Consider the following 9,215-nt stretch of genomic DNA (forward strand, 5'->3'; position numbering starts at 1 on the left):
TTATGTTAAGTAGGGTTAAAAAATACAGCAGTCAAACTACAATAAAAATTAATCTTTAAATTTGAATGATCTTCTTGTTGGAAAACAGCTACTGACTGGACACTGCATCTGATCTGACTTATCAGATACATCACAAAACCACTGTAGTGATACTGAATAAAACATTTAAACTGCAGTGTCCCCCTGCCAAAAAGGTTGGTAACATGGGTCACCGAGTCTAAGGGCTATAATGACACTGGATTACTGTGTCTGATACTCACATAAACTTGTACAACTCATCTTTAATTTAAAAAAAATCAATAATTAGAAATGTACATATGAGTGAATAAATGGCAGCCTAGAGGGCTAAGCGTTGGACCATAGCTGGGCACTGGCCACGACATTTTAGCTTTCCTGTGTTAATATTTCACAAGTTTTATTTCGGTCATTCTTACACTTAGTGTGTGGATATGTGTGTGTTACAGGCGTATGTATCAGATATTCCTAGAAATACGGAACAAATCGCGTTCCTTATCGCTTCAATAGGGGGCGCAACATTTAACAGCCAAATATGGGGCGACTCCGTATCAGACTAGCTTTATCTGACCTGAATATTTACAACCCTCCTGTCCTGTTATCGATACACTGACGGAACTTACCTACTGTCTTTCAACCACATTGAAAGGCTTTTTTCCATCCCGCCAACAACTTTATCCTTCTCCCTTTTTCTTTTTCTGTTTTGCGCGCCGGATATATATATATATATATATATTTTTTTTTTTCTGGCGCTCCATCTTGCTGTTAAGTGCGCACTACAAATGGTAGTCAAAGATAAAAAAAATAAATAAATAAAAACACGCCTGAGTGCGCCTCTTAGGGGCGCGTGCGCAAGCCACCTGTGTGGGAAGGGAGAGCGACAGGAGGGGAGGTGAAGGGGGCGCATAATCAGTGCTGTCTCTCTGTTATTGATCGGTTTATGCTGTTAAATATAGAAAATTACAACTAGAAAAATGTATTTTCTAGAGGGGTTTTTTGACGCCCCCTCGAGTGCAGCGCCCCTATGCGTTGCATGCGCTGCATACCCGCTTTTTGCGCCACTGTCTGTAGAGAGAAATTAATTGGTAGTATTATAGATTTAGACCAATTTATAGAGTATTCTGAGACTTTTGAGAAAGATTCTAGTAAACCAATTTATAAAGGAATTGCCAAAACCAAATTTATGTAGAGTAGCAAATAAAAAAGTTTAGTCTATCGAATGCTTTTTCTGCATCTAAAGCCAATATATAGCATTTAATATATTTGCTGTAGGAATAATCTATTAAATTCAGCAGTCTGCGTGTGTTAGCAGCTGACTGCCTTCCTTTAATGAAACCAGTTTGATCAGGGTGGATTATGAGAGGAGTGATTTTATCTAATCGTTTTGCTAAAGCTTTACAGATTATTTTAATATCCACATTAATTAAGGATATGGGACGATAGCTGGTCGGAAACATAGGATCTTTGCCTGGTTTAAGCAGGAGACTAATGGTGGCAGAATTCATATTAACTGGAAATTTGCCATTATCTAGAGTTTCCTGCAGCATTCTGTGGAACGTTGGGGCCAGAATGTCCCAGAACTCTTTATAGAACTCAGTAGGGAACCCGTTTGGACCTGGTGCTTTATTATTTGGCATGCTTTTTAATGCTTCCTGAACTTCAGCTGTAGACAGCGGTGAGTCCAAGGTCGCTCTTTGACTCTCTGATACTTTAGGAAGAGTTGTTTTATCCAGAAATCGCTTGATATCATTTTCTGATGGATTTAACTGTGATGTGTATAAAGGTTTATTGAAATCTGGGAAGGCTTTATTAATATCCTCCGGATCCTGTAATATATTACCAATTGAACATGCTGATGTTCCAGGTAAATCTTTACACACCAAGTATGATGCCCACTCTTCCTTGAAAAATTTGAGAAACTCTTCATCTTTAAGCAGTGATATATTTAATCTCCAGCTCTTGTTTTGTGGGGCTATTTTTTTTATTTATTAGGGTTAAAGTAACAGGAGCATGATCACTGACAGCAATAGGATGGATTACAGCATCTGAGACATCAGACAGCAGCGAGCTGCTGATTAGGAAATAGTCCAAACGAGAGTAGGAATGATGGACATTGGAAAAGAAAGTGTATTCCTTACTGTTAGGATGAAGAGATCGCCATGCATCGCAAAGACCAAAATCACTCATGTATTGTTTGACTACGTTTAATGATTGCCAACTGCGCTGAGTCCCTGTTGTATTCAACCTGTCCATTTCTCCATTTAGACCAAAGTTGAGGTCACCCCCAATAATTAGAGAACAATCCCCGTGCTTTGAAAGTTCATGAAAAACTTTGTGGAAGAATGAGGGGTCGTCAACATTTGGACCATATATGCTGACAATACATAACCTTTGGTTATAAATAGATATTTTAATTATGATGAATCTGCCTTCAGGATCTATAATTTTGTCTAATAAAGTGAAACTGAGGTTTTTGTGGATTAAAATTGCTACCCCTCTCTGTCTAGAGTTATAGCAGGCTGCAAACACATCAGGGAACTCAGGGGAGTTAAGATCACTTATAGTTGCTGCTGATTTATGGGTTTCCTGCAATAAGACAACATCTGCATTTAATCTTTTAAGCTGGTTAAAAATCTTAAGCTGTTTCTCTCTGGTGCCAGCTCCATGCACATTCCATGTCACAAACCTTACATTCACCATAGGTGTGAGTGAGAAGATGAAAAGTACATGCCTCTGAATAAATAGTTATACCTAGACCCAGGTAGCATCCAACCGTGTGCTTGTGATTGTGTGGACCACAGGGAGGAAGCAGACGAATAAGGAAAAGGAAGACAGAAAATTAAGAGAGTGCAATGAGTGAGAAAAGGTGAAAGAAAAAGAACCCCAGCCCATGCATTCTGTACCCAGCTTCAACTAGCAGTAATACCGTGCAAACGTGCTCTAGAGCTGTGCATATATTTCATTTATCACCGTGAGATGTTCTATACACTTTGATCAGGTGTCACATGCTTTTAAAGCTGCCTGTTGTGCATCTAATAAAGCCAAGGAGTGATCTTCTGATCCCTGAACAACTGACCATTAATATAAAGTTTGCCAACTGCTACTGTAGCTCTGACACCTTCACTGATGTATTTCTTCCTGATTGGGAATAACGCTCGCCTGCTATCTAGTATTTCCTTTGGATACTGGTCATTAACGCTGAAATCTGTTCCTCTCAGCTCTCTGCCCTGACTCCTGACCTGCTCTTTCTGCTTGTAATGCTCAAACTTAGCTACAATTGGTCTAGGACGGGATTTATCAGGCTTCTTACCTCCGAGCCGGTGAACGCGATGGAAGGTGATGTTTTTTACCTGGTCCGCCGGGATTTTCAGCTTCTTCTGGAGGAACTCACGTACTGTCGTCTCAGGGTCCTCGTCCTGCTGTTCAGCGATTCCAGCGAAGACAAGATTGTCTCTCATGCTCCTCGACTGAATTTACAGAATGGATTCCTTCATCTTTCTATTTTCGCCGGACAGCTGGATCATCCCCTCGGCGTGTTTGGTGACTTCCCCCTTCAGCGCTTCATTCTCGGCGCTGACGGAGGCCAGCAGAGCTTGGCTGAATTCCAGCGACTCTCTCATAGCTTGAAACTCCTTATGCAGGACTTCTACCAGGGCCAGGCGGGCGTCCAAGCTAGTTAGCTTTTTGTCGATGGATTCCAGGACGTCGCCGTAGCTCCTGTCTGGAGACAAAGTAGATGTAGAAGCAGCACTGGCTGAACTAGACCGACATTGTTTGGTAGACGGTGTGTTTGTGGATGTGGGATTCTTCGGCTTCCCCATTACGATGTTGTCAAAACACTCGTCAAGGTAGCTCTCCAGGCTCGTCAAGGTCTCGTCTTCCAGTTTGTTCCCTCGGAAATACGGTACAATTGTCAAAGTTTAAATCTGCTTTGTTTTACTTACATTTATTGGCTTACTTACCAGGACTGGAATTGCTGCACAACCTCCCACGGAGGATGTGCAGCGTCTTTTTAAGACATATCTTTTCCATCAACACTGGTTCTGTTTATTTCATTCATTAGAAGCTCCATTATCCACAGCCAATGCCAGAGTCTTGTAAAATGTAATGCATATAAAGTTACATTCAATAAAAAGAATAAAATTAAATAATAAAAATATAGAATAATGAATTTACAGCTGACCAAGATGGTCGTTTTAAGTCACAATTCACTGTATGATAATTCCAAATTAAAAAACCAAGATGGTAAATGGATTCCCTACTCTCAGCAATATATCCTTATTAATTTAACCATAAATAAACACACATCATAGAGGAGCAAAATAAAACACATTTATTGGTACGTGATCTACTGACAAATTTTCTGGATCAGCAAATTATATTTCAGCTCAAAACCATCAACTGAACCCAATCTCTGGCCTTTCTGAAGAATAAACTTCTTCCTTTCTAAATCTAAAAGGCAAATGTGGGAAATATATTCCACTCATATATTCCACTATAAATGGATGTTATTTTCATGTAGTTAGTTGCTACTTCAGGTAAAATAAATCTGTTTGCAGAAGCATGTCTATCAGCATAATAATGAATATTTAAGCTAAACGGTAGATTCTAGGAAAGGGTTAAAGGAATCATGACAGAAACATTCCTGAACAAACATAGTAGCAAATACTGAAGTCTTTCATGTATGGAAGAGAAAACGACTCATTAGAATCAGACCTTTTTTAAAAACCCAGAATTTTTAATCAGTGCAAATATGTATTTGAATGATTTTACTTTAAACTAAAAAAATAAAAAACAACAAAAAAAATCTGTAAAAATTCTACTGCAGAATTTAAAATATTAAAGAAATCAGCTGGATAAATTCCACTGTTTATAACAGGAACATTTAAATATTTCATGTAGCAAATACTAAATCAAATGTTCTGATCACTTAGTTACTTCTGATCAAACACTTTTTTCCTCTTTATTCATTTCTTAGATTATTCCTTTTTCCTGTGATTTGGGTGAAACTGTGTCTGAGTGACGCTGCTCTGATTGAGAACAACTTTTAGGTCCTTCATCCTCCTCTAGAACTCAGAAGGTAGCAGTCATGAAGGCTGGGCTTAAACTGCACATTTCTAAAGCTCTTTCATTTGTGCTTCAGTACAGAAAGACAAACCATTTATTTAAAGATTTACATTTTCAGGCAGGATTTCACCAAAACTTTGAATCAGATTTTTATTAGATTCCCAACTTAAAGCAGACAGCCACATGTTTAACTCCTCCAGCCCAGTTAGTTGTTCTCTCCCACTCGCCCGCTCTCGTTCCAACCTTCAACTGTACTGGTTTCCAGCTGGTTTCCAGGTCTGACAATGCAGCACTTAACTAACCTGCTGGGAAGGAAAGCAGCAACCTCTGCAAAGCCTCTTACCTCCTTTGCTTCCTGAAGTTGTCATCAACGTTCAGAAGCTTGACTGATGTTCATCCTCACTGTTTTCATATCGCTTGAATCTTAGAAATGCAGCATCCAGAAGCAGCCATTTCTCAGCTCTATGATGGAGCTACTAGGATCTGGCAACACCTGAGCTCCATTTGATGAGGCTTCAAACTAATATTTTTATTGGAGCAGAATCCTTTTATGTTGACGTTGACATCATAACCAGGGAGAAATGTTTATATATTTTGGATTTCTGCGATGGACTGGCGACCTGTCCAGGGTGTACCCCACCTGTCGCCCATTGACTGCTGGAGATAGGCACCAGCACCCCTCACGACCCCACTCGGGACAAGCGTGCTAGAAAATGGATGGATGGATGGATATTTTGGATCCATCAAAATTTCATAGGACAGATTTTAGACTTTATATACTACATTGAAGGATCAATCAAGGCTTTAGTATGTTGATTAATATTTTCTTGCCTATTGGCTGGTATATCCAGCTGATCCAGAATGCTGCTGCCTTCCTCCTTCTCTCTTTCCACTTCAGTCCTGCTCTGCATCCACAGTGTCTCCTGTTTATCTCGTCTCTACAGAAGATTGAATATAAACTGAGAATAGAATTAGCTTCCTGCTCTACAGGACAGATCAGAAAGCAGCTAACTGGGAACACTGGGACTGAGCCACATGTTAACTGAGTGTCTCTGCTTTCCTCTCAGATTGACTTCATGTCTGCAGAGACCATCAGTTATAGTTATGAACACAGAGGAGAACAGAGCAGAGTCTCCATCCTCCAGCTGTCCCAAAGATCTTCCTGGAGGCTTCAGTAAAGATCCTGGAGCAGCAGATCCAGGGTGAATCATCTGTTACTAGCTGCTTTAATCATGATTAAACATCATTAACCTCTGATAGATGGAAACTAAGTCAGACTGAACTTTAACCTGAGAAGTTCAGCTGCAGGAAAGAAGCTTCAGGATGTCCAACCAGCTCCAGGAACGTTCTCTGATGAGAGGGAAGCTGCAGCATCATGCTGCCTCCAGTGCAGAGCTTGATCAATAATGGCAGCATCATGCTGCCTCCAGTGCAGAGCTTGATCAGTAATGGCAGCATCATGCTGCCTCCAGTGCAGAGCTTGATCAATAATGGCAGCATCATGCTGCCTCCAGTGCAGAGCTTGATCAGTAATGGCAGCATCATGCTGCCTCCAGTGCAGAGCTCGATCAGCAATCAGAGCTGTTAAAACTACTGATTTAACTACTATATTAAAAAAAGAAAGTACAGGTTTTACATTTTACTCAAGTGCAAAAGTGAAATAATGATGAATCAATAAATTATGAGTGAATTCATTTTTTTATATTTCTAGGAACAGATGATGAGTTTCTCCTCCTTATCTCACTGTGTTTGTAGAGAAGCAATGAAATAAAGTTACTCAGTCTAGTTTTGTTCTAAATTATAATCTCAGACAGGATGATATAAACTGAACTGAACCTCAGTCCTCGATGAGCAGCTGAATATTTTAGAGATCTGATATTTACAGCATTAATGCTGCAAACAGCATTAAAATGAAAATAGAAACATAATCAACATGTAAATTAAAAACCTCCTAAAGGGGGAATAGATGGAGAATGTCCTGCTTCCCAGAATCTGATCCATCATCTGCAGTGTTTTCCAGCCTCCTGTCTTCATCCATGTCTCTATCAGGGTTTTTCTATAACCTAACTGGGCTCCAGATGGACACATTCTATTCTCTGTTTTCCTGCTTTGTTGCAGCTGTTACATCATGTCTTTATCAATATAGTTTCATATCAATATAGATCATATTCTATGATCCAGTTTCATAGAAGTAATCATTAAATTCAGCAAAAGACTAGGAACTCTAACTCCTGAAATTTGATATTTTAGGGGATCTAATAATAAAAATAAATAGAATCATATAAGTAAAAATAAAAACTAATGGAAATTACTGAACAACAACTAAGAGAAAAAAACAAAAAACAGAAGGAAATCTAAAATATAACCACAAATGTTATCCATAAAAGTCAGAACTCCTCCCTGTGGGTCAAAAGTGAAAGCTCTTGTTCTGTTGTCATGGTTACTGTCCCTCCCCTTAACTCCTCCTACCTGCCCAGCCTCCATCTCAGGTGAAGTTCTGACTGCAGGTAAACTGGTTCTACTGGTTCTCCTTTTCTGCCTCCATCTCAGTCTGTTTTCTTCAGACCGTCGTCAGTTCTCTGCTTCACCTAAAGACGCCGTAAGTTTAACTATTTAACTTTGTTTCATAGTAAAAGTTGAAGTTTAATGGTTTAACAGTCTGTTTCTGCTTTCTGGGGTTTTTAGGAAACATTCTGCTTTTATTCCAGACCAAAGTTTGAATTTTACTGTAAATAAAGGAAAATCTCCAGGATTACTAGATTATTTTCTGAAACAGTCGACATGAGGAGCAGATGATGTTTGTTCACTTAAAAAATTGATTCTTTTTCAAGTCTTTAGATCAAACTTTCATTTTCTCCTTTAATGTCAATCGCCAAGCAGAGCAGCTGCTTCCTGTGCAGCCTTTCATAATAAGAGCATCAATATTATTAAATATCAATTTTACTAAAATATACGTTTCCTTGTATTAAACTGCCTGAAGCTTTAATAGAGCATAAAATCCATCTGTTTAGTTTGATGGTTTAGAAACACATCAGGTCCAGATGTTCAGAGTTTCTGATGCACAAAGAAGTATTTTTAATGACACTAGAAGCTCGTTTTTTGTACAGTGGGCTGACAGGAAAGGGGTTAAGAGGGGGGGGAGAGGCATGTGGCAAAGGACCACAGGCCAGATTCAAGGCCACATGGAGGACTAAGGGCTTTACATGGGAATCGGTGAATGTTAATGTAGCTTCATCCTGTGTTCTTGGCTGCAGCTGCAGGTGTGTGAGCTGATGTGAAGTGAGCAGCATGGATCAGTGTGAGGACAGAGAGGACAGAGTCCCTCCCTCTAAAACCACTCTGGGTGGAGTACATGAGGACCAGAGCAAAGCTCAGAGGTCAGATCACCATCTCTAACTGTCCAGGACTCTTCTCCATGTCAGAGCTCAGCATGAACATCAACAAACCATCTTTATTCACAGGAAACCAGCACAACCAGAACCTGGACCAGAACCCAGCTGTGTGTCCTTAAAGAGCAACAGGTCAAAGGGTCTCCCTATTGATTTTAAATCAGACCAACCTTCATCAGCAAACAGGTGAGCTGTTTCTAAATGTTCCACTAATCAGTTTAACTTCATTCCAACATATTAATGTGAACTCAACTCTTTCTCACATGTCTGTGTTCACATGTGAAGCAGTGAGTGATGGAGGCTAAATAATGGAAATAATCAAAGGATTGTTTTATTGGGATGATATGAAATGATCTTGTTAGATGATATTGGAGCTAAAATCAGTTGTTCTTCCATCCAGTTCAATCTTTCTGGATCACCTTGTGTCACATTAGTGAACCAGAGTTGGTGCTTCTGCAGAGCTGAAGGTGATGCACATGTAGGCAAGTCATGATGCTGATTCAACTATTAGATGGAAACTAAATCATCCAAACTAAATCTGATGGAACACATGATCTCTCAAGGGCAAGTAAGAGGAAGAGATTTCAGTTCTGCCCTCAAAAGAAGGACTGTAAAACACATACTGTGTGCTACAGGTGTAAGAAATATATCTGCAAAGGCTGTGCACTTGCATACTGACCTACATGTCCTAATCAGTTGAATGGGTGATGTTATTTTTCATATTTTTGTATTGTACATTCTCTT

At 39.6% G+C, this 9,215-nt stretch overlaps 1 long non-coding RNA gene across 2 annotated transcripts; it reads left to right on the forward strand.

Annotated features, from left to right (window-relative positions):
* The first annotated feature begins 6,127 nt into the window (after window positions 1-6,127).
* Window positions 6,128-8,861, forward strand: LOC119778516. Of its 2 annotated transcripts, XR_005280075.1 has the most exons (4): window positions 6,128-6,284; window positions 7,560-7,681; window positions 8,337-8,459; window positions 8,544-8,860. It is a non-coding gene; the product is annotated as an uncharacterized LOC119778516 (long non-coding RNA). The 2 variants fall into 2 exon arrangements; XR_005280074.1 differs by lacking the exon at window positions 6,128-6,284 and having other exon boundaries at window positions 7,452-7,681; window positions 8,544-8,861.
* The last annotated feature ends 354 nt before the right edge of the window (window positions 8,862-9,215 follow it).

The sequence above is a fragment of the Cyprinodon tularosa genome, unplaced genomic scaffold (genome assembly GCF_016077235.1).
Source record: "Cyprinodon tularosa strain WSP-4 unplaced genomic scaffold, ASM1607723v1 ctg1342, whole genome shotgun sequence".
NCBI lineage: Eukaryota > Metazoa > Chordata > Actinopteri > Cyprinodontiformes > Cyprinodontidae > Cyprinodon > Cyprinodon tularosa.